Source organism: Suricata suricatta, chromosome 6 (genome assembly GCF_006229205.1).
Source record: "Suricata suricatta isolate VVHF042 chromosome 6, meerkat_22Aug2017_6uvM2_HiC, whole genome shotgun sequence".
Classification (NCBI taxonomy): Eukaryota; Metazoa; Chordata; class Mammalia; order Carnivora; family Herpestidae; genus Suricata; species Suricata suricatta.
In genome coordinates this window covers 66,299,378-66,324,110 of record NC_043705.1, presented here as the reverse complement: position 1 = coordinate 66,324,110, position 24,733 = coordinate 66,299,378, and the positions used below count along the sequence as shown (strand labels likewise).

General features: G+C 34.1%; 1 long non-coding RNA gene across 3 annotated transcripts in view; it reads right to left on the bottom strand.

Moving 5' to 3' along the window:
• LOC115294637 overlaps positions 1-24,733 on the bottom strand; it is a 365,947-nt gene that overhangs the window by 179,573 nt on the left and 161,641 nt on the right. For all 3 annotated transcript variants that reach the window (XR_003910018.1, XR_003910019.1, XR_003910020.1), the window contains exon 3: positions 9,437-9,603. This is a non-coding gene — a long non-coding RNA (uncharacterized LOC115294637). The remainder of the gene's footprint in view (positions 1-9,436; positions 9,604-24,733) is intronic.

Genomic DNA, 24,733 nt, shown 5'->3' with positions numbered 1-24,733 from the left:
AGAAATTGCCTGCCTTAGTCATTTATTTAGGCTTCAATTTTAGTATTGGACCTCCTTGTGTAAGCAATAACACTCCAGGTTTTCTCTCCTGTTGATCAGTCTTATATAAATTTAATTTTTAGTTTAACTGGAAAACCTTGCTGAGTAGAGGAGGAATTTTTCCTTCCCTATAGTCTCCATAACTAGCAAGTGACAGAAGCAGGATTTGAATGCCGCTTCTGACTGAAAAGTAAACAGCCTTAAACACCATACACCACCAGACAGCATGTGGGATATTGTAGGTGCTCTGTAAGTAGCAACTGTTCTTATCATCTGAGTTCTCACAAATATTGATTATTGTTATCCTAGAGATGTGCAGAAATACTGATGAACAGGTATTGTGCATGATAAAAACAATTTACTTCATATATATTTGGAGTCATGTTAATAATTGACAATTTAAAAATACTTAAGTGGCACCGGGGTGGCTCAGTTGGTTAAGCACTGGACTTCATCTCAGGTCATGATCTCACAGTTCGTGGGCCTGACACCCGCATCAGGCTCTGTGCTGACAGCTCATAGCATGAGGCTGCTTCAGATTCTGTGTCTCCCTCTCTCTCTACCCCTCCCCTACTCAAGCTCTCTTTCTTTCTCTCAAAAATAAACCTTAAAAATTAATAAAAAATATTTGATAATATGGCATATGCATTTTTCTTCATTTTTTTATTACAACTTGACTTCAGCAACACAGATTAGGATCACATTTTTCATGTTTAGTCAATGTTTTACTGTTTTTCTTTTGGTTATGTCTATTTATTTATTTTTGAGAGAGAATGTGAGCAGGTAAGGGTCAGAGAGAAGAGGCAGAGCATCCAAAGCAGGCCCTGAGCTATCAGCACAGAGCCCCACGCAGGGCTCAAACCTACAAAAGTAAGATCATGATCTGAGCAGAAGTCAAAAGCACAACTGACTGAGCCACCCAGGTGCCTCTAGAGTTTTTATGTAAGAAACTTTCAGATTTGGTACAAAATTCATTGAGACCTAACTAATTCAGAGACCAAAAAGCACTTACCCTCCCTCTAATGGTCCATTTACTTTAAGTGGATTAAATTTGTTGGTAGCACTCCTTGTAATGGTGGGGGGTGGGGAAAGTCCTTCCCCTTTTACACTTCTAGAATTTGTCTTTTTAAACTTTAATGAAAAGGTCAGTTTCACACAATAGCTGTAGTTTTCTGAGATAGTCGTTTTATATTCTTTTTACCCAATCATGGCTCTGAAGGTTTGGGGGGTGGGGTAATTTGTGTTAGTCAAATTCTGTGGCTAGGTTTTTATTTTATTCATATTCCACAGTCACATTTTACTTTTTTCCAGCTTTATTGTAGTAACATTGACAAATAAAATTGTAAAATATTTAAAATGGACATATTGGTGATTTGATATACACACACCATGTGAAAGGTTCCACCCATGTACTTAATGAACATATCCACCACCCCACGTATTTATTTGTAGGTGTGTGAGATCACTTAAATTCTCCTAACATATTTCAATTGTATAATTGTGACCAACAATAGTACCATGTTTTATATTGGATTCTCAGAATTTATTCATCTTATAACTAAAACTTTGTACCCTTTAGTAAGTTTAATAAAGGAAAAAAATAACATGTCTCCCCTGCGTACATTTCTGTCTAAAATCATCATTATTTTACATGACTCAGATCTCATAGAATTGGTGACTGCTTCAAAGCAATCAGTTGATAAAGTTGGTCTTGGATGTTTAATCAAAGATTCTAATCAATTATTGCCTTATCACCATATATTATATGAATTGTTTTTCTTTTAGAAGTCATAAAAAATGTTCTAGAGTCATCCAAAGGTTTTCTAGTTTTAGAATTGAGAATTATAGACACAACTGCAATAATAACTTGAGACTCCTGAGCTTTAATTTGCTTTTAATAATTGTACATTTTATAATGTTTATTTTAGTTCATCAGTTAACTCTTTAGAAAATAATGTATGAACCAGAGTATTATTAAACTATTATTTTTCATAAATGTTATTCACTAAGATATTAAATTTAGATTTTAGATGTTAAATTATTTTGATTATGTAAGCTTTAGGTAAATTTTCAGTTGAACAATATCCCCCTAGTCGAAAATACTGTTGTAAACCTAACCCAATATATTAAATTTTATATTACTCATATTCTTAGAGTTGAGAATCTACCTAAGATAATCATATGTTGGTCTAAAGCATCTCTAAACTAATCTTAACCTTCATGAACCCTAACTTTTCCTTTGCTTATATTGAGCAACATTTATTACAACAAAATTCTCCTACAGAGAAAGGAGGCAACAAACTTCTTAATATTTATTCTAATCCAAATGGAACTCTTTCTTACTCTCTGTGTGTATACTGGCAAACACATAAGACTTTCTTCCTACCTTACTTTTTGTCCCAGAGAATCAGTTCTTATCAATACTTTAAGCCTAAAGGAGATAACAAATTAAACTTTGTATTTATAAGCTTTTTGTTGTTGTTGTTAACTGCTTCTTGGCACTAAAGTTAAAGAAGCCAATGCCAAATTCTCCATTTTACAGCAGCTTGTGCAGATTGCCATTTTTCCTATTTGAATTTAATTTTTATACTGAGAGGAATATGCTGTTAAAAGTCAAAACTGATTATTAATAGAAGCTTTTAATAAAATTATGACTTGGGGTGCACCTCCTCTCCCGGCCCCACCCTGAGGCGACTCACGCAGCCGGCTACGGAAGGCATTAGTGGGCTCGGGCACACAGGCATTCTGTGGCAATCATTCTTTTCAGAGCACAATTTGTGGGTCTCTGTGAAATGCAGCTATTGGTGGTTCTGCCTGTACTCAAATGAAGTGATATTGAATTTCTATTATGCATGTGCCTTGGAAACCTCACAGCTCTCCATAAAGATTTTATTCACACAGCAGATTTGTTGTGACTTAGATAGTTTCAGACAATTTTAGATTTGAATGGACATGGCAGGATCTGACAGTATAAAAGAAATATCAGGAGAAAGAAACATGTAGAACCAAATGATATATTAAGCAACCTACAGAACAAAGCACAGAGAATGCCTGTGATTGTAGTAAACAAAACCAGAAAACACGTCTTTGAAGGGCCTCTCATGGGGGCTCAGCTTTTTATATTGCAGATATGAGTTGGTGATAGAACTTGTCAACTCCTTTCTTCCTACAAATTAAGTTTTGATAAAGCCGTGTTCCTTATATAACCTTCATATTTTTTAAATAAATTGCTCATAATAAGACACATTCTGATTTTCATGTATTCTTCTAATGATCTAGGTCACAAATACGAAATGGAAAATAAGCACAATTGCAAACAAACATTTCTTCTTCAACTAGAATTTAGAAGATTTAATTGGAAAAAAGAAGAGTAATTTTTTAGTGAAAATATGAAAGATGAAATTTAAATAATGGCAAAATAGGGAAGAGATGAGTTAATATATTTAGGGCAAAAGATGATTTTAATACGAAGTTTCCTTCATTAATGAGAGTGTGCTATGCATCAGGCATAATTTAGGGACTGCAGATATAACACTGAATGATGCCGACGATACCCATTATTTCATGGAGCTTATTTACTAATGGGAAAACAGTTAATAAAGCAGTAAATAAATTAAAGAAAGAATAATTCTAGGCAATAATTAAGGCTATGAAGAACTTAAATAGACTGGCAGGACAAAATCTTTCTGGAGCAGTTGGCAGGGTGTGAGGAGGCAACTACTTTATCTTTGGTGACTAGGGAAGGCCTCATAAAAGAGGTGACGTGAGTTGAGACATGAATGACAAGAAGAAGTTAGCTATATGAAGGCCTGCGGGCAGAGCATTCTAGATTGACGTACAGCAAATGCAAAATCCCTTCTTAGGTTAATGTTCTTATCAGATGGTATTTCTTCAGATTCCACATATTTACATTACTCTAAAAATAATTCACTTCTGGACAGTATGGAAATTCCTCAAAAAATTAAAAATAGAACTACCATATGATCCCTCAATCCTACTTCTGGGTATATAGCCAAAGGAAAGGAAATGATTATCTCAAAGAGATGTCTGCACTCCCATGTTCACAGTAACATTATTTCACAATAGCCAAGATATGGAAAAACAACCAAAGTATCCATCAATGGATGAATGGATAAAGAAAATGTGATATAGATGAATGGATGGATTAATGGATAGATAGATCTCCACACACGCACATACACACACACACACACACACACACGCGCACACGCAATGTGATACAAAATGTGGCGCATATATATATATGCATAATGGAACACAAACACACACACAGTAGAATATTATTCAGCCTTACAAAAGAGGGCAATACTGCCATTTGTGGCAACATGGATGAATGTGGCTAAATAAGCCCAAAAAAGACAAATACTTCATTTTAACACTTATATACCAAAGTTGAATAAGCAAATAGATAAACAAATGAACTTGAACTCACAGAAACAGAGAGAAGAATGGATGGGGTAGGTGATGGGTGAAATGGGGAGAGGTTCATAAAAGAGTAAAAACATTCAGTTATAACATGAATTAAGTCTAAAGATCTAACATATAACAAAAATATTATCATTAATAAAATAAATTGCTAAGAAACTAGAACTTAGCATTCTCATCAAAAGAAAAAAAGGTAACTATGTCAGGTGATGGATGTGTTAATTTAGTAGATTATGGGAATCTTTTCACAATGTGTACATATCTCAAATCATCGTGTTGTACCCTTGAAATATAATTTTATTTGTCAACTATACCTCAGTAAAGTTGGAAAAACAATAAATGTACATACAAACACATACTTCACTTTGGAAGAAAGGTTGCAGAGAGATCAGGAGAGAAAGAGATGAGGATGTTGGTTCACAACCTTGTCCAGAGCTTCCCTGGCATAATCTGAAGCTGCCTCCTGTACTCACAGGGCAGGAGGGACCAAAGAAAGAAGCAAGCCACTCCAGACTGGTAGGTGACAGTTTCAAACTGCAGCACAGGGAACTTCCATAGTAGGCTTGTCTTGGGTGGCAGCAAGGTAAATGTATACCCACACCCACCTGTCAAATTTTAAAAGTTTATAAAGAGGACTTAACTGGGTTCAGTCTTGCAAGACCATGTCCTTGGAACAGCCTCTGGGAGCAGGAAAGATAAGCAGAACCCACATTTCTAGGACAGGGAGTGGGAGTGAGGAGCTTCACAGTGCCCAGGTCCTGCTCACAAATCAATTAGTGGTCTTGTCTTTTTGGTAAGGTTCCCCAACAGAAGAATAGAAAGAACAATACCTAGTAGGTTACATTAGAAAGAGCCAAAACACAATTGTCCCCATAAACATTGAAAACTGGATATACCTAAGTAAAAAATCAAGATAAGTACCACATTTAATCATATACTTTGGAAACTTTAGTTCTGACTCCAAATCAGTTACCTTTTTTTTTTTTTACCATAGTTATTCTCTATTTTTACAAATGGCATAAATGCATTTGATTTCTATGAACATCTGTTTTATTTGAGTATTTTACAACCTCAAGAGCACCTTAATGGTTCTACAGAAATCTTCCCAGAACCAGTCTAAGAAATCTCCTCCCTCTACTTCTCTCTAGTCCAACTTCCCAAAGTCCCTGGATATCCAGGGTCTCTCATGTTCTTTTTTGTTTTTAATGTTTACTTGTTTTGAGAGAGAGAGAGAGAGAGAGAGAGAGAGAGAGAGAGAGAACGAACATGGGAGGGGAGGATAGCAAGTGAGAGAGAGAATCCCAAGCAGGTTCTATGCTGTCAGCATGGAGTCCCACATGGGCTCAAACTCACCAACCAGGAGATTATGAGTTGAGCCAAAATCAAGACTTAGAAATTTAATTGACTAAGCCACCAGGCACCCCAGTCTCTCATGTTCTAAGGGAAAGATATATTATGTATTATTCCATACTAAGATGTTAGCAATGTATTTATCATATTTGAAAAGAAAATGAAAAGAAAATACAGTACAGACAATACAGAGTAGCATGTCTACATATGGTATTTCAATCATCCAGTAACCCTGGTGAAGTTATTTCTAAGTGAAATGCCATTTTATTACCTTTCCATCAACACCACTTTTCTGGCTCCATGTAATCCTGCCTTGACATGTAAACTTGGGATGGGCTTTGTTTCAGAAACTTTCAGATAAGCATCATCATTCTATAGGACTTCTAGAATACTCAAGTTTGTACATAAACTGAAATGTGAATTAAATGGATCTACAATATGTATTTGAAGTCTTCCTTGTAGAAGCCTTTACAGTCAAGGTATTGTTATAACTTGAATAGTCTGTAAGCTCTTCCAGGGCAAGAACATCTATTCCAATCATCCCTTACATTTCCCACTAACATAAGATTTGGACTTGTCAAAGAAAAATTGCACTGTACAAATTAAATAGGGAAGGGAGACCTAAAAAAAACAACAAACTATTGCAATAGCGGAGAAAGATCGAACTCAATTCTGCGGAAACAAAAGGTGGGAGAGATTATTAGTAGTGGAGTAGCTGGTGGAAAAGTACTGGAAGGTGTTATGGGGGGAGGGTGGTTAATGTGATTAGGCATTGCATCTGTAAATTAGCAATGATCAATGCTAGGCTTCTACCCTCCTACAATGACTGGTAGATAAAGATACAATCTTTCTAAATGATTATGTCAAAAAGATGGCTGCCAGGGCCTTGAGAAAGACATTCCTGGGTTGGAAAGCTGGCAAGAGACTGAGAGAAGATTCAGATATCAACGGGGCAGAGAAAGAATTTATAATTAAAAGTTTTCTAAAGTAAATGGTCCAAGGAAGGCAAGGCCAGGGACTATAGTCCAGAAGAAACCTGTCTGAGATTTTTCAAGCTGAGAGGGGTATCTTATGGGCATCTCAGTCAAAATATAGTTTTTGTTCAAGAAATATTAGCTGAACAAATGAATGAATGAAGCATCTAAATACTTTAGGAATCTAGTGGAGTTTGAAATCTTTCAGCTGTAACCAACCTGAATATATATGTATAAAAGAAATCTCCTTTAGATTTTTAATTCCAGAAAAGTCTAAATCTAAAACTTTTAATAATTTTATTTCTGCACATTATAATATTCAACATGTAGTATACACTGATGGTAATTAATAATATAAGTACACACAGTACTGGAAGCTCAAACTTTTTGGTTTTCTGTTAAATGCTTGCATGTATTTAGGCTTCATCTTCTTCTTTGTCTTACTATATTAATTTCTTTTTTTGGTTGGGTGTTCAATTATGAGATGTTTTAGAACCAGGATGATTTCAACTCTCATTTGAAATGAATTATTTTCAATGAAAGTTAATGGAGAGGAAGAAACTCACTTTATTAAAGTGATCACTCAAGCCAAGAGTATTTTATTTGCCCTTCTCCACTGAGAACTATGCCCAATTACTTAATTAAATCTGAAATTATCAAATAGAGTACACTCTCCAGGGTTCAGACAGTCAAAAAAGAAAAAAGAAAGAAAGAAAGAAAGAATTTGCATTTTCTCTTAAAATTAAAAGATATTTATTTTGGAATGTTAAGTCCTCCTTACAATACCATTGTTTCTTAGCATGGGAGCTAACCTGATGCCAGGGCAAGGGAAAAGCCCTAACAGCTAATTCCAATCACCTTCCTACCTGATTTCCAAGGAACACAACTCTGTGGGCCTGGACCTTCAAGCTCTACCCTCGCAGTGGTGCATCTGAGAAGAAATTATGGTAATCTCAAAATCCTATTGAGGCTCAAAGACATGTTGTCAAATGAAAAAAAACTGAGTAAAATGCAGAAGATTTTTTTCTATTTAGGGGAACTCAGGTTTGTGTGAATAGATCTCATGTGGGGAGTCTTTTGAAGCTAGGGACTTCAAAGCAGACCACGGACTTCCAGAGGGTTAATCACTTAATGCAAGAGGGGTGATGGAATTACCACCACTCAGTCAAACTAAACTTATCCTTTCTTTTGAGAGAGAGCAAACAAATCTCCATCTTTCAGCTCCCAACAGTACTCCAGTTGAGCACGTGTTTGTGAGCAGGCTTTCCTTGCAAGCTGTTTTATATAAATCACAATGAAAAGAGATTCCAAATGTCTACCAGTGGCATTTGATGAACCATTTCATTCAGAGGGCATCATCTTTCCCTAAGCTGCCAATCTTGGATTTTGAATGTTAAAACTTGCCCATTCAATGCAGAACAGACTCCCAAAAAAGAGAAGCAAGATTATGTTAAGTTAGGCCAGGAAAAGCTGGACTTTCTGATTACAAAAACAAGAAGAGCCTTCTATGCTGATTAAAGCTCTTTAAAGTTCATAGGAATTGTCTAGAATATTTGGTAACTAGTAGGAGACATAAAGGGTGGATATTATTTCTACCAAACTTGCATATTATGCGTGCATGTATTTAGGCTTCATCTTTTTCTTTGTCTTACTACATTAGTTTCTTTTTTTTTTGGTTGGGTATTCAATTATGAGATGTTTTAGAACCAAGATGATTTCAAGTCTCAATATTCTCAATAATGTTTGTAAGAAAAAAATCAGGGGCAAGTGGGTGGCTCAGTCAGTTAAGCATCCAACTCTTGATTTGGGCTCACGTCATGATACCAGGGGCATGGGATAGACCCCCATGTTGGGCTCCACACTGAGCATGAAACCTACTTAAGACTCTTTCTCTCTCTCTCTCTTTCTCTCTGCCCCTGGCCCTCTCCCCCACTCATCCTCTCTCTCCCTCTCTCCCATCTCTCTCTCTCTTAAATTAAAAAAAAAAAATAGCATCATCAGAAATGAACATATAGAAACTCAAGAACTCTATAAAAAATAAGGCCACATCTTTCAACTTCACAGTTCAGTGAAATAGTAATAATAATGGCAATAGTAATAGTAATAATAGGACTTAATCAGAACAACCTCAAAAAAAGTGCTTGGATAGGAGCTGAAGTAGGCAGTGGGTGGACACCATCTTCCTGAATTGCAGTGATGACAGTGATATCTTTGGTTCCTCAGATCTTACTAAAGAATGTAATTAAGTTTAATTATAGTTCATAAAGATTGCCTGATGACAACCAAGAAAAGGAAAAAAAGACACATCTAAAGCATACTTTAGATATTTTACTGCTGGAACTGTAATAGAAAGGAAATTGTAATGACAATAGTATTTGTGTCATAACATAACATATAATCAAAACATATATGAATATTGTTTTATATGTTTAAATTATAGTTTATTATATATAACTACATTATGTATTATATATAGAATATAAATGAAAAATTAAAAATGTAATGGTGTATAAATCCTACGTTGGATATTGACTCCATATATGTGTTATTAGTTAGGGGAAAGGACAAATCATAGTAATGGAGACCCAAATAATTCAGTGGCTTAAACAGGACAGAAGTTTACTTACCTCTTACAGGGCAGACAGGATGTGAACAGTCCTGGCTGGCTGGCTCGCTCTTCTCCACAAGGGCCTTTGAGGGTCAGTTACTTCTATCTTGTTGCTCTACCACACCCTGGGTGTTGACCCTATTTGAACACTCAAAGCAGAATCACCTACACATCCATGTTTTTATCCTGTGAAAAGAGAAGAGACAATCTAGCATACTTCACCTGATCTTTTAAGGAAATGACCTAGAAACTGCAAACATCACTTTGGCTTATATCCCAGTAATCCAAACTCAATCCCACGCCCACTCCTACTATGTTAGTTTGATGGAACTGCTATAACCAAGTACCACAGGCTGGGTGCTTAAACAACATGAATTTATTTCCTCACAATTTTGGAGGTTAGAAGTTGGAGATGAAGGTATCAGCAGTGTTTATTTCTCTCTCCATGACCTGCAGATGGGCACCATCCTCAGTGGTTTTATTTGATTTTTCCTCTGTGTATGTCTGTCTCCTAGTCTCCTTTTCTCATAAGGATACCAGTCATCTTGAATTAGGGCACATACTACTGATTTTATTTAACCGTAATAACTTCTATAACAAAACTCAGCCTCCATCTACAGTCATATTCTGAAATACTGGAGGTAAGAACTTCAACATACAAATCTTAAGAAGATATGATTCAGTATACAATACATAGCTTCAAGGGAGTCTGAGAAACACAGTTTGTTGCTGGGTGGCTATTTAGCTAGGTAAAACTCCAGTCCTACTACTAAAAGGAAAGAACCCAAAATAGATATTAAGGAAAAGCATATCAGCATTAGAATCAATAAGTACAAGGCCTAGTAGATACGAGGAAAAAACTCACCCAGAAAAAAAAATGGGAAGGATATGTAACTGATAACACAATTCAAAAGATGTTGAACCCCACAAAAGAAATGCTGTTTGAATACAAAGGCCTGGTTAAAATTAACTCAATTTTAGTAACAGTGATTCCATTTCAAGTGGGGAGAGTAGAATTTAAGATGAATATAATATCTTAATAGGATTGGTAAGCATTAAAAAAAAAACAGATTTCTCAGGGTGTCTAACTAGTCTTCTTTTACCACGAAAAAAGCAGACATAACTGGGCAACCAATAAATAGAGTTGTATAAATACTATGGCCCTCCTTTTTTATTTTTAAGTGTTAGATCATCCACACAGAAGATTCTCTCTTAATCTAGGAAAAGAGAAAACAAACAGTTTTACTAAATGAAATTAAAGTCCCATAGATGATGTCAACTTGCTATATGAGCAAACGATAAGGATTTGTTCTTCACAAGAATTACTGGGTGTACACAAGAAGATAGAGGATGGTGATTAAGACTCTTGCTAAATTTTCTTGTTCTGTTTTTGTTTCTTACTAAATGCTCAAATGTGTTCAATGATTTTTTTTAATTTCTTTATAAGGATAATCTCAAGTATAATTCAGAAACCTACGTATAACCTTCCTCTCTTGTTCTCAATTCCCATGGCAGTTCTATACTGTGAAACTATAAACATGTGAGCACAGTTACAAATTGTTAATTTATGAAATTTATTTGCGTAGATATTTGCCAGTTTCTTTCTGCTGTGACTCATGTTTGGGTACATGCCAGGAGCACCCCTTGCCTTTTACTTTACACATACAAGAAGAAAATGGGAGCATAAGGCACTTTTACTAAGAAATATTGTGATTAAAAAATAGTTATACAGCAAAAAACAGTTGCAAACACATAGTATCATTCATTGCTAATGAGTTAAAAGGATACCACAGTGCACATATAAATCACTATACAGTATCTTGCAGTTTATTTAAATTCATTGTGCCTCATTATAACTGAGCTATGCACCTTTAGGTCTGAGTTGATTAGGAATGCGATAGCTCAGAATAGCTTTTAATTCAGAGAAACATGGCCTGACCTTTACCATAATCCTGTGTGAAACACACTATAGTTTAGACATTAATAATGATGCTACCTCTTTTTCATACTGGTGAGATGCTACTTAAATTTGGTATTATTAGTTAACAGGCTCAGGCCAATACATCAAAACCAAATTACCCTTCTGTGTATAACTACAGTACTTAATTCAGAGTTCTTCATCTCTCATAACTATTACTTCCTCTTTAAAAATGCTAAAAACCAAAATGTAATAGTGTCATGTCATAGCAATAAGTCACAGATACAAACTAAAGGCACTCCTCTTCACTCCCCATGGACTGCCGCTGTATGCTGTTAAGGATTTGTGCTTCATGATATACGTTTTAACAGCTAAGGCATTGCTTGTCTTTGACCTTTGTCTCTCAATTTAAGAATGCCATTCCTTTAAATCACCCTCTGGTAAGTCAACTAGTATAAACAATAGAACTTTCTTACCATTCTCATTTAGATAGTAGAAAATTCAGATCACAGGTTTGAACATCCATTTTTGTTAAAAAAAAATCATTTATAGAGTTTATCACTAAAAATACAGTAAATAATAAAGTAATATCTACAGAGTTGAATTGATCTAATAGTTCACCACACCTTGTATTGGAAAAAACACTCCTCTGTGCCACTCGTTTTTACCCTTTGCCTATTTGCTTCCCACTCCCCAGAGGCAACTTGTTGTGACTCTCTTACATGTTTCCTCTAGTATTTTTAACTCCTATCTCCCAAATAACATGTTTCTATTGCAAAATTTGAATATTTCCATTTTTGATATTGTATTTTGACTTGCTATAATAGAAAATAAGATATAGCCCATTTGGAACATCATCACCTCAAAACCTAAGATATTTCTTCATTGTCAGTCCTGGAGATTTGTTCTGTTACTCCTATGTTCAATCCCCTTACACAGAATCTTTTTTTTTTTTTAATTAGGATTTTCCCTTGTATCTGAGAAACAGAAACTCAAAACAAGATATCAAATGAAATGAGATTCTACTTAGCACAGGCAAAAGAACATTCCAGGGTGTATCAGAGCTCATTGTTTTGCCATGCTTGACTTTCCCAATACACGTGGGTAGAATAAAAGATGGCTACCAGAGCTTTGATTATCATGTATGTACTACAGAAAAGAAAGAGGTAGGGCAAGCCCATTCCCTTTCAAAATACCTCTGCAAGCTGTGCATACTACCTCTACTTCAATCCCATAAGCAAAACTTAATCACATGGCCACACCTATCTGCAAAAAAATCCTGGGAATTTAAGTCTCTATTTTGGCAGTTTTGTTTCTAAAAAGTATAGAGGAACACAATGTGGGCTACTCAGCCATACTGAGTCATCTTTCTGGATTATTTTTTTGCTTGTTTATTTGTTTTTTTCTTTCTAGATTATTTTAAGGAAACATATTGAAGGAGCTTTTTGATAAAAGATAGACTGAAGATTTATTTTGGAGGCCTTACCTCTTTTAAAAGATTTTTATTTTTTTACTCTCATACAAGGCAGAAAGATTGACTGGGATATAAAACCAAATTATAATTTTTTATAGCATCTTGAAGGTGTTTCATTGTGTTCTAGTTTCCAGAGCTGATATTGAGAAGTCCATGCCTGTTCTGATTCCTAATTTTTGGTCTGTGATCATTTTGTATCCCATTCTGGGAGATTTTAGGATAAATCTTTACTCTAGTACTCTAAAATTTCAAATACCATGTGTTATGTGAGTTTCATTCATTAATTGTACTCGACACTAAGAAGGGCTTTTGACCCAAAAATTAAAGTCAACTCATTCTGGGAAATGCCCTGCCTAATTTCTATGAAAATTTTATCACTTCTTTCTCATTTCTCCTCTGAAACTTGTACCCTGACATCAATCACAACGATCTTTGTTGTGTTGCAGTAAAAAAGCAAACCCAAACATCAGTGGTTTAACACAGAAGGGGTTTATTTCTTACTGAAATAAACTGGCCTGTTGCTGGTTTATGTCCATGTTGTCTTTACAGAGGCTGGGCTGACAGTCTCTACCCTCCTCAGGTAGGGGAAAGGTGGCATGGCAAGTTATACATTGACTATTTAAAAAAACCCACCCAGAAGTAATTTGCAACATTTCTACTCACATTTTATTAGTCACAGAAAGTCACACGGCCATGTCTAAAAATTATGTATTATGTACTCTTCAGTATCTGAATTCTTTCACTCAATCATATGTTGGCAAGATTCTCAATAATACTGCATGTAATAAAGAGATTTTCTTTATTTCAGTGTTGTACTTGATTATAATGACTATACTACCTTTATCCATTCAACTATTGTTGGACATTTAAGTTATTTCTACTCTTGGACTATTAAGAAGAAATTTACTATAAACTTTACTGTACCTATTTTTCAGTGAAAAACATTGAAAATTGAACAAAAGCTATTAACTTTAATACATTTCAATTTTAAATTTAATGGTTAGTGCTCTTTGTGTTCTACTTAAGAAATCATTGACTATCCAAGCTATGAAGGTATTCTCATTTAGGAGAATTTTTCATTTTTCTCCTGACCTCTTTTATGGCTCACATTCAGGTCCATGACCCATCTGAAATCAATTTTGGTATATTGTACAGAAGAGGTCAAGATTTTTTTCCATTTGGATAGCCAACTGAAGGCCATCATTTACTAAGATCTTTTTTATAAGTGGATTTGCATTGATGCCCCTTTATATAAACCAACTAGCTATATATGCTCCAAATTTCTACCTCTTCAATCTTTATTTTCATTCCAGAATGATTTATTCAACTTTATATTCTAAACCTTATACACATATTTTACATTTCTCTTATCATATTTTATTTCTAAAAGCTCTTTTCTGTTCTCTGATATTCCTTTTACATTGTATACTGTTCTACAATAGAGATAACTTTATATTCTCTTCTCTATTACTCATATATTTGTGAGTATTAGTTATAATTTTTCAACCTCCTGAACTGGCTCAGACTCCAGTTCTTGTTTTGGTGTCTTTCATGTAAAAGATTTTCTCAAACACCTGGCTACCCCATCCAGTATACATAAAGCCAACTAGAATCTCATCCTGGGAGCGGGGAGCTAACTAGCTGAAGGGGCTCAGTGTATGGGATTGCTAAACAGAGACTAAAATTTTAGTAGTTTTTCTCTCCAGCTGCCAGTTTCCACAGAGAAATCGTCTGCTAGGAAACATAAAACTGAGATTTGACTACAGTATCACCATGCTCAACAGTATGTGCTGTCACTAAATCCAGAGTCCCTCTCATTACTCCTCTCAGAAGAATAAACATCCAGATCTCTACTGGAGTTGAGGAAGAAGTATGCTGTCCATTATTTAGAGTGGGAAATAGAACAAGTCACCTTACTGCTGTGTATTACCAACTTTCAACATTCTTTGTTTCTATCCCACCACCACTATATCCCATATTCTAATATACACACTGTGGTCAAATCCTAGAGTCTTTGGGATAAATAGGATCATTTCTTGGTTGATCCCCACCACAGAATGTGAACTAAAGTTTCAGACTTTCCTGGTCTGCTTAGGGAGTTATCGCATGTCCATTTAGCCTACATTTTAAAATATCACATTGACCTTAATTATCTGTTATTTTCTGTCTCCCTCACCTCCACCCATCCTCTTTTGCTTTATAGGTTTATGATTTTTTTCTGTATTCTTGCCATCATTTTAGTGGTATTTAGGTAGAAAATCATGTTTTCTACATTCTTTGTCTGTTTTGGATTCACCATTGGCTCTCTTTGGTGCAAGATAAATTACATTCTGGAAGCAAAACAAAACAACAAATGAGTTATTTCTATTAAATTGAAAGTGAAAAATAATTATCTCCCTGCCTAAAATTCAACAAACTTGAGTTTATCTATTCTTTTCTTTCACATTTAAAAAGCATTTAAATAGCTTTGTGAACACTAGCTCCCAAATGCCCACACTGAGTGTATTCAAAAACATATGACTTTGTTTTTTAAATAAAAGGTCATAAAATATTAAATAAATTATATTGAAAAAGATAATCAGTTTTCTAACCTTCCAACAGAACCTCTTTTTAAAGTTTTTTGAATATGATGGTATCCTCTACAACTTCTTAAAAAATAGATTGTTTTTATTGCCATTAGAATTGCATAAGCCAGTCTAGCTGCCTAGGCAATTTTCTCCTTTCATCACTCCTCCTTGTCTTATCCCTCCTGGGAATGTGCCCCGGAATGCAAATTTGCCTCCACAAATAGACAAGAAAATGTCTTAAGACTGATGTCAAAGAATAGCTGACTTCTCTAACTAGTGTCACCATTTCAGATCCATTTTTATTAAGGTACAAATATCAAACAGTAAACACAACATAAAGATAGTAGATATGCTATTTATTAAGTCCTGGTCTTCAAATGAAGTAAGAGGGAGGCTGGTAGAGGAACTCTGGCTACTTATAAGAAACAATAGCAACACAGCTTTGTTGTTTCAGAAGTGTATCCCATTTCTTTCACTCCGAATCACCTTGTTATATAAATGAGAAAGTATCTCTGAAAAAAAAAAGGAACTTTGCCTAGATTACATACCAAATGAACCAGAATAAAACTAATCTTTCCTAGAGTCTCAGTCTACTGTGCCGGTTTGTTTCCATTTGTGAACTATAGACATTTAACATTTTTTTTTTTTCTTTTCCAATTATTTTAACTAGTACACCCAGCATAATGTTAAAAATAATAGTGGTAATTTGAATAACTAAGTGGTTCTTACATCCAGTAGAAATGTTCCCCATGTGACCATGATTCTGGCATAGAGGTTGAGATGCATATGATTTACATGTTAAAACACTTTCCATTTATGCATTTTTTAAAGAATTATTTTGAACAACTAGTGATAAACTTTTAGCACCTTTGGAAAAGAAGAATATAATACTTTAACATGTTAAATTATAACACAATTTTTTATTTTCAACCATCTTTGCATTCCTGTTCTAGATCTCAGTTGATTGTGTTTTAGTATATGTTTAGCTGAATTCTCTATGCTAATTTTTATAGATATTTTATTGACACTTATTAGTCTATTATATTCCTTTTCAGCTATTTTTGCCAGATTTGATTATCAGTGTTTTGTTGGTTTTATTAAAGAATGTTAAAGGCTCATTTACTTACATCTGGAAGATTTTAAATAGCAAAGGAACTGTGTGTTACTTTGAGCTTTGGTAGAAATCATCTGTAAAAATAGCTTGGAGTGATATTTAGGTAGGTGAGAATAGCTCTTTGATAGTGTCTTCTCTGTCCTTACAAAATTTGCCTCTATAGGTTTTAAGTCTCAAGATCTACCTTTTGACAATTTCAATTTTCTGATAATCATTTTGGTAGAGAAATATATAACCAAAGATGAGAACGAAATGGTTTCTTAAGATTCTCTTAATTACCTTTGTATCTCTGATTATTTTCTCACTATATTTTTTATTTTCTTTACTGATGTTTTCTTATCATATATTCAATTTCTGATGTTTTTCTTATCATATATTCATGTGTATATTCACTTAAATAACAAATATTTAGTCTAGCTTGTACCAGTGATATTTTAAGTAGCTATAATACAGTGATAAAGTAAACAAAACAAAACAAAAAAAAAAGGAGGAAGAGAGAAAGAGAACCTGTATGTGTGTGTGTGTTTGTGTGTGTAATTTGAGTGGGATAAATAACATATGTGCATACTATTTTATATATAGCCTCTAAATTTTCTAAATTGAATTTACACTTTTTGGAAAGCTATTATATTGCCTGGGGAGAAGAGAGGAGAGGTATAAAGTTATAACAATTTTGTTCTGGTTTTAAAAAGTCTCATTCAGTATTAAATAGTTATTTTTTAGAAATTGTCTAATCTTTTCTGGATTATTTTACAAACCTATCTCTAGTATTGTTCCTAGAATATACCTAACAGGTGGACATTAAAGTTGTCTCTTGATATGACTTCTAATCCTTTTGTAGTTTTCTAGAGTTTTGCTGGTTGATCTAGTCCCTAAGTACAGATACTGGCACCTCTGAAAATATTCCTGTTTCCGCTTACCCTTGGGGATCCAAGCTGTCACCCTCTACTGAAATCTGCTGGCCAAATTGGAAGAGTTCTGCTTTCTCAGCATAATAAATGTGTAGGCTTTTTGTATAAGTTTGGGGTGGAAGGTGAGGTGCAATCTCAATAATCCTTCTGCCTGCTAAGTGAATGATTCTATGTCATTTGTCTCTTGTGCACATAGCCCCAATGAGTTTTATCCATGACACACGTCAGATGAGCCCTTAGTTTATACCCTATACTCACTGCTTTTACAACACAGTTCATCTTTATCTTTCAAAAACCTATAGACCTTTGAAACATCTGTGATGAGCCTGTAACACTCAAAATCTCATTATTCCCTAGTTCCCCAGTTCACTGGAGACTTTGCTTGGTAAACTTCCTGGACCCTTCACCCTAGTTCCATCACGAATCATGGCAAACTCCACATCCGCAGAGGCAACCCACCCCCTGTTGTAAGTTCACTACATCCCAAATCCTGATCTGCAAAACGTTACTTTCCCCATTCTGATAAATATATCACTAAAAGCTCAAATTAATTAAGCCTACACATTTTTTTCCATCTAGAATGTAGCACCCCTTATTCTATTATCTCTCTCACCAACTGTCCTCATCTGGCAGAACCCTGGAGTTAGTTAAACACAGTATTAGGCACTCTGTGAACAGCTAAATATGCATGGAGAAAGTCACACCAATATGCCATTCAGTGCTACCTGCCAACCCTCCAATTTCATAGAAATGTACCTTCCACTGCCCAAGACAGACATTTGACAACTTCCCTGTCCTCATACTCCCAAAGTCCTTATAATTCACCTTATTTGATAAATTTTTCTCATTTACTCTTGAGGAAATAAAGCCATCAAATAAGAATTACCTAAGCCTACCACAAAATTTACAACTAATTTGCCATATCATGCACCGTTTCTAAGTCTTCCTGATTCTGCCTTGTTACATTTGCCTAAACAAAGATTTATTTCTGAAAGTATCATTATTATGATCCATATTCATATATACTTTCCATTCATTTTTATTATTTTACAGAATTTCATCATACATATATGTAACATTGTACTTGTTTCTTTCTCTGTTATGTTATATATACGAGGATTGAAAACAAATCAATTTCAAACTTTTCAAATTTCTCCATTAATTAGATGCTTTCCTTGATTATATATGTAAGTGTCATGTATTTTTCTTTTGTTTTCTGTTTCTTTTCTTTGAGTAATAAGATGTTTAGATTTTTTAAATTCTTTATGCATTTTACATTTATAGGAATTTTCTCTTAATATTTTTGATTCACACTAATCACAAAACAATGTTATTATTTTGTTTAACTTGTATCTGCCTTCAAGAAGAAAGTTCAGGGGTGCTTGGGTGGCTCAATCGGTTAAGCGTCCGACTTTGGCTTGGGTCATGATTTCACGGTTCATGGGTTCGAGCACTGCAAAGGGTTCTGTGCTGACAGCTCAGAGCCTGGAGCCTCCTTTGGTTGCTGTATCTCCCTCTCTCTCTGCCCCTCCCTTGTTTGCACTCTCTCTCTGTCTCAAAAAAAAGTAAACATTAAAAAAAATTTTTTTAAAGAAGAAAATTCACTTAGAGGCTTAAAAATTATCCACAATATTTTCCTCACTGGAAATTCAAGTGGCATTCTGGAAACTTCTTTTTCTGGTAAAGATGGTATAACAGGACTGGATTTACTCTCTCATGTGAAACAACTAAAAATACAGACAAAATATGTGTAGCAATGGTTCTTAAGACACTGGAATATGGGTAAAAACAGACAGTGAGTGTGAAAAGATGGCAGAAGAGGGAGATGATCTGTACTATTGCTCTTACTGCCTGGAGAAAATTTCTAGGCTGAAACTTCAAGCACATAAATGACATGTAATTGGAATCTTTGAAAGGTGTGAGGTTTGGAACTGAAAAGATACAAGTAGTACAGTAATAATGACTGATTTTTTTCATAAATGTGATGAAAATTATATCACAAGTCTAAGATGTTCAGCTAATCCCAAACACATTAAAGATAAAGAAGACTATACAAGACTCATCCTAATCAAATTGTTTAAAACCAGTGATAAAGAGTATATTGTATAAGCAGCCAGAGTGAAATAACATTTAATATACAGAGGAACAAAGATAAGGATGGCAATGTAAGTCTTGTCAGAAACAAATAAAGCAAAAAGACCATGGAGCCATATTTTTAAATGGTGGGGGGTGGGGAAGGGGGAAGGGAAAATTTGTCCTATAATACTTTAACCAAAACTTCTTCTGAAAATGTGAACTAATGACTTTTTCAGATATACAACATATGAAAGAGCGCTTCATCACCAGATCAGCACTGTAACAAACATTCAAGGTGGGTCTTCAAGCAGAAGCAAAATAATACCAGACTGAAAACTGGGTAACACACACCCCAAAAAATAAGGCCTTGAGAAATGGTAACTATGTAGATAAATGTAAATAATTTTTATTATTAAATCTCTTTCAATGATACTTGACTGAATCAAAAATAAAAATATTTGGAGACTTAACAGCGTATGTAGATATAAAACACAGGGCAAAGTAGCACAAAGGCCAAGAAAGCATAAATAAAATATATTGTTTTAAAATCCTTTTACTATGCATGAAATAGTATAATACTACCTGAAGGTAAAATGTGATGGTTAAAGATAGTACTATTAATATTACTGCAGTCACTCAAATAACACAAGCAGTGTTATAACTGTTGTTACTTGAGTGTTTCAGTACACACAAACACTGAAATATCGGTTCACTATAAGCCAAGAGGAGATCAAATAAATCATAAAAGATAATTAATGCAAAAGAACACAGAAAACAAAGAACAGATGGGACAAAAAGAAAAGAAATAACAAGATAGATTAAAATCCAACCATATCACTAATCACATTAAATATAAACAACATTAAAAGCCGCTGAAAAGGCAGACATTGTAAGACTGGTTAAAAAGACAAAATCTAATTACATGATACCTATGACAAATGTACATCAATGTCTTTTCTGCCTTTGCTAATAGTAGTTTTTCCTTGTCTTTGCCTTTAAGTGTGTTGTACTATGCTGTGCTTAAGAATTGTTTTTTGGGGGGGGCGCCTGGGTGGCTCAGTCGGTTAAGCCTCTGACTTTAGCTCAGGTCAGATCTCACGTTCGTAGGTTCGAGCCCCGGGTCGGGCTCTGTGCTGACTGCTAGCTCAGAGCCTGGAGCCTGCTTCTGGTTCTGTGTCTTCTTCTCTCTCTGCCCCTCCCCTTCTCATGCTCTGTCTCTCTCTGTATCAAAAATAAATAAAACATTAAAAAAAAAAAAAGAATTGTTTTTTTGTTATTCATCCTGCTTGGTATTTATAGAGCCTTTTATATCTTAGGTTTCATTGTTTTAGTCAGCTTTTTGTGTGTGCTTGTATATGTATATGTATATATGTATATGTACACAGACGTGTGTTTATATAATATAGAATTTTATAAACTATAAAGAATTCATAAAACTATATATTTAACATTTATGAAAAGGATTAATATTAAGAAAAGTAAGCTAAACTTAACTATTTTATTTCTAAAGAAAGATTAACTAAAAATTATTTTTATTTTTAAAAAAGTTAAAAACCATTCTATGCATACTATAAACCACATACTATATCATATTAGGTAGGGCATACCTTGTATGGACCTTACTGGAAAAATGAAAAATTATTTTTTTAACAAAGTAAAAACTAGAGTTATTTCTAACTACATCACTGATTCATATTCAATTTACATCCTTTAAGGGAAAGAGAAATAACACAAAAAGAGAAGGCTAATAGCCTAAAAAAACACAGAAAAAAATATCATTCTCTATTAAAATGCTCACTGAAAATTAATATTGAATCATTATGTCAGCAACTTACTAATCCTACTAATATGTATTATTTCAAAGTTTTTACTAGGATAAAAATACTGAAAAAGTCTGTTCTGGAGATTGCAATATTCATATAAACTCACTACCTTCCCATGTAAGTAATATCTTTTACCATTATGCAGAAATATCTATGAGTCTGGAACATTTTTACTCCATGTACCTATGCCACATTTTGTGTTACTGTAGTAATGTGTTTTTACATATAATTTAGACTTCAGAAGAAGTTTTTCTATTTTCTGTATAGTGTATATTCATTCATATAGACTCACAGGTTTGCCCTTTCAGGGACTCTTCGTTTCTTCATGCATATTTGTATTTCCATCTCCCAGCATTTTTCTTAATCTAAAAAATACTCCTTAGTATTTTTCAATGTCTAAAAATTAATTTACATTTTAAAAGTTCTCCATTTTTATGGAGAAATATTTAATTGCATCTTAACTTTTGAAGGATAGTTTCCCCAGTTTATAAAATTTCAAGTAGACACTTGTCTTTTTTTCAATACTTTAAAGATGCCAATCCACCATTTTCTGGTTTCTTTAATTTCTGTTTAAAAGGCAATACCAAATTTTATTTTACTTCTGTGAAATTTATGCCATTTATTCTCTCTTCTAATAATATATTTTACTTGTTTTTATCTGATTCAGGGTTGGGTTGTGAGTTTTGTAATGTTGATTTTCTTCCTCTGATTCATAACTGTGACCAGAACATAACCCTTCGGATCCAAGAATCTAAGTCATTCTGCAATACACTCCTTCCTTGTTAATTCCTGATCTTTATTTTTTTGTCTCCTTGGCATTTCAAAATTGCCAAAAACTCTGCTCTGCTTTTTAGAAGCTTTCTGCTTACAAATACTCAAGAGAAGGCTGATGAACACTGAACACTTGGCTGTATCTGCCATTTACCCAGGACCATGCTCCCTCAAGTCTTGATAGCTTTGGAAGTCCTAAATTCCCTTTTATTCTCCTTCCACATCTATGAGATTGTCCAAAACTCTTTTAGATTCTCTTCTTAAAATGGGACTCTCGCTCTTTCACCAGACTCTAATCTCTCATCCTTCTCTGGAAAGCTTCTTCACAAGAAATATAATATACATGATTAGTCAGTTCTATCTTTTGTCTCCTCTGGTTTAACTTAACCATTTAGCAATGCATTTTCATTAGCCATAGTCAAATATATACAATTTTTCTTTATTATTTATTCATGGACTGAATATTTTTTAACTTACAGGACTTGCCACAAAACTCTCTCTAGAGACAGTTGTTTCAATTCTTCATGAGTGTTACAAATATATATGCACTTCCAGTAATATACACACATCCAGGTGTGCAGACTCACACACACACACACACACACACACACACACACACACACACCTGAATCATAGTTTTAGTTTCAGTTTTTATCTATCAACTTCATACATTTATATTAGAGCCAATTAAATGTAAATTATGGTTGCTCTCTCCATTTCTCTCTAGGATATTCTCCCGATTGACTTAGGGTCTTACTAACCTTCTAAAATAGCCCTCACAAAAGTAATGAAATGATCCTTTCATCACTAGATAAATTAGAATCTACTTTTTTCATATTTTTAGTATCTTTTCAATACTCACATGGTTAATCTTTATTCCTCTTAAATTTCCTAACATTTCTGGGTTTCTGAGGGTCTAGTGAATCCTGGTTTTTTTCAAAACAGTCAAAACCTGGTGCAGCTTTTCTTTTGACAATTCCTATTTCACCTCTTATGATATATAGTTATATAAAGTTAAAGTAAATGTTATATAGATTTAAAATCTGTTGAACATCATTATCTTCCCCTGTTTACTTCTATATCTCAACAATTTTGTATATTGCAGTTATTTAATAAGTAAATTTCATTAAATAAAAACTATGAATCAGTAAAATTTGAATGTCTTCCATGTACAAAATAGTTACAGAATAAAAAATTTCTCCTTATCAACGATTTCCCTTAAATATAAAAGATATTGAAATGTTGAGTAGCATAATCAGAAATGCATTTTAGAAAAATCATTCAAGAGGTGGTATATACTGAGACCAAACTTACAAAGTTAAGACATGTTTAATGTATTCGTACCAAGGCTGAACTTTTTCTTAAAGATAAGAAATTGCTACTAGATGCTGGTAGCCAACACTGCTTTGCCAAGAACTAACTATACATCTACCTTGATGCCTTTCAGTTCTTCAAACGTGACGTACTCAGTATTGAAACTATTGTTTTCCTCTTCCCACAAGCCTGCTTTTTCTCTTTCCTGTGTTTCTATATTGGTGAATGGTACAATTCAGATGGTTGTTTTAAATCAAAATCCAGTCATACTGGACTGTTTCATCTTCTTTATTGCCTATAAGCAGCAAATTCTATAGATTTTACTTGACTCCAACTACCTCTTGACTCCAAATACTATAGGGTTTCTTGACTCCAACTACCTCTCTTTATTCCCATTGCCAACTTCCTTTATAAACTCCAATCACATTGTGCATTGCAGAATTATTGCAATATTCCCAAAATTCAAGTCTTGCTTTCTTCCCATTTTTGCTACACTGTACAAATATACAGAATTTTACTCTTTATGAAAGGTAAATCCAATCTCATGCCCTGGATTAAAATGCTGTTAATTCTACACATGGCTCTTTATATAAACACTAGCATATCGTATATGCTCTACCTCATCTGCTTCTCTCTCTCTCTCCAGCCATATCCCTTGCTACTTTAGACTTAACTTGTTCAAGTTCCATAAGTCACAGTCTCTCTAATCTCAGAGACTTTACAAATACAATTCCTCTACCTGCAATTCTTCCCCCACTTCCTCCTCTGGTTAACTCCCATTCACCCTTCCAGACTCAGCTTACACGCACACTTTCAGAAAGCTTCCCCAGACTCCCAAAATGGAGATGGTCACTTCTCATAAGCTTCCATAATCAAACTGCCCTTTCACATAACTTATTATAATGTGTTGTGATTTTCCATTCACTTATCAGTTTCCCTCAATAGTAATATTTGAATAAACACGTATTGTACTATCTGTTACTATCATTTTCTTAAAATCTAACACAGAAAAGAATACATAGTAGGAAATACATACACACATACACACACACGCATAGAGATTTCATTATAGAATTGAATGAATCCTCTTGAGGCTTTCCAAGCCATATTTATTATTTTTAAAATAATAAATAATCTGAAAGTCATACATTTCAGAGAGTAAAAGCAAGAAAAAAGTGAAGGAAGTAAGATCCTTATATCATAGGGCTTATTAAAATTTCTTTGGAGAACAAAAAATAAATAATATGAAGAAAATTATAATTCTGAACCAGAACTATCATAAAAGTTTCATGCTATTAAATATATGTGTTGTATTTTCAGGATTAGTTACCCAATGTCTGAGGCATAG